Raw genomic sequence first — 2,535 nt, 5'->3', positions numbered from 1 at the left:
CTTTATTTAAACTAACGACTTGTCGCCTGAATATGTTTCATATGTTTCTTATATTTCATTTTATCTGTTTCTATAATCGTGTTATAATTTCATGTATTGACTCGTTCCATGACCATGGAGACTTCTCCTAAATGTGGTCCCACGGAAAAATAAATAAATAAATAAATAAATAAATAAATATACCACCACCTGTCGCCCATAGAGGTGCAGGTGTGGTCCGGAAGCCGTGACAGGTAGAAATATTCGATAACGACCGATATTAGTATCGAATCCATATTCTGAGTCCGCTAGGTTCATTTCTGTTTTTACCAAACTTAGCGAACATATCTCTCGCAACATGGGAAAAAAATTCTAGACACTATAACCCCCTTAACAAACGCCTTTAGATGAGGGTGGAGTATAAAGGGCTGACATAAAAGCAAAACTCAGGGATGCCTGGAGCAATTTCAACCACATCTGTTATAGACAATATGTATGACTCATTTGTACTGTGCGTGTAAGGTCCCCTACGACGTCTGGGGGCATGGATGTGTTGGGGGTGATAAGTAAAAATGTTTTAACACGATCTGTCGATATTTATTTCCTGTATTTAGTTCACCTGATATTCTTTAACAGCAGCAGCAGCAGCAGTAGTAGTAGTAGTAGTAGTTCTTCAGTCCAAAGACTGGTTTGATGCAGCTCTCCATCCTGTGCAAGCCTCTTACTGTATTCATCTCTTTGCCTCCCTCTACGGTTTTTAACCCCCGCCCCCACACATCCCTGGAATACTAAACTTGTGCTCCCTTGATGTCTCAGCATGTGTCCTATCAATTGATCCCTTATTTTAGTTAAGTTGTGTCAAAACTTTTTCTCCTTAACTCTATTCAGTACCTCCTCGTTGGTTACGTGACTTACCCATCTAATCTTCAGCATTCTTCCGTAGCAGCAGATTTCGAAAGCTTCTGTTCTCTTCTTGTCTAAACTGTTTATCGTCCATGTTTCACTTCTACACACAGCTACGCTCCAGAAAAAAATCTTCAGAAAACACCCCCTGACACGTCTGTATTTGATGTTAAATTTCTCTCTTTCACAAACGCTTCTGTTGCCATTGCCAGTCTACATTTTATATCCTCTCAACTTTGGCCTTCGTCAGTTATTTAGCTTCCCAAGTAGCAAAACTCGTTTACTATTTCAAGTGTCTCATTTCCTTATCTAGTTCCCTCAGCATCACTTGATTTAATTCGACTACATTCCATTATCCTCGTTTTGCTTTTGTTGACGTTCGTCTTATGCCCTCCTTTCAAGACACTGTCCATTCCGTTCAACTGTTCTTCCAAGTCGTTTGCTGCCTCTAACAGGATTACAGTATCGTCGGCAAACCTCAATGTTTTATTGCTTATTCTCGAGTTTGACTGCTTATCCGCATGTTTCTTTTGTTTCCTTCACTGCTTTCTCAATGCACAAATTAAACAGCACCGGCAATAGGCTACACTCCTGTCTCACTCCCTTCTCAACCACTGTTTCCCTTTCATGCCACTCCTTTCCTCAACCTATCTTCTCTCAATGTTAAAATGTGTGTGAAGTACTGAGGGACCAAACTGCTGAGATCATCGGTCCCTCGACTTACACACTACTTGAACTAACTTATGCTAAGAACAACACACACACCCATGCCCGAGGGAGGACTCGAACCTCCGGCGGGAGGGGCCGTGTAATCTGTGCATGGCGCCTCAAACCGCACGGCCAATCCGCGCGACAACCGTAGCTTCAGTACGCCTCACGTGTTCTATTATTTCTCCTGAATCCAAACTGATCTTCCCGGAGGTCGGCTTCTACCAGTTGCTCAACTCTTCTGTAAGGAATTTGTGTTAGTATTTTGCATCTACAACTTATTGAAGTGATAGGTAACATTCAGACCTGTCAGCAGCTGCTTTCTTTGGAATTTGAATTATTATATTCTTCTTGAAGTCCGAAGGTATTTCACCTGTCTCATATATCTTGCTCACCAGATGGAGTAATTTTGTCATTGCTGTCTCTCTCAAGGCTGTCAGTAGGTCTGACGAAATGTCATCTGCTACCAGGCCTTGTTTTGGCTTAGGTCTTTCAGCGCTCTGCCACATTCTTGTCGCAGTATCATGTCTCATCTCATTTTCATCTACATCCCCTTCCATTCCTATAATATTGCCTTCAAGGTTACCTCCCTTGTATAGAGCCCCTATATACTCGTTCCACCTTTCAGCTTTCCCTTCTTTCCTTAGGACCGGTTTTCCATCTGAGCTCTTGATATTCATACAGCTGTTTTCTACAAAGGAAATTAAGTAGATAGGATCTGGATAAGTTGGAAGAACCACAGGTTGTTTAGAGCTTTAGGCAACGGTTGACTAGAACAGGGGAAAGCAATATATTAGAAGACGAATGGGTAGCTTTAAAAGATGAAATAGTGAAGGCAGTGGAGGACGAAATAGGTAAGAAGACAAGACCTAGTAGAAATCATTGGATAACATAGAAGAAATTGAATTTAAGTGATGGAAGGAGAAAATTTAAAAATGCAGCAAA

Source organism: Schistocerca americana, chromosome 8 (genome assembly GCF_021461395.2).
Source record: "Schistocerca americana isolate TAMUIC-IGC-003095 chromosome 8, iqSchAmer2.1, whole genome shotgun sequence".
NCBI lineage: Eukaryota > Metazoa > Arthropoda > Insecta > Orthoptera > Acrididae > Schistocerca > Schistocerca americana.
The sequence above is the reverse complement of the archived record's forward strand: the minus strand, read 5'-3'. Positions refer to the sequence as shown.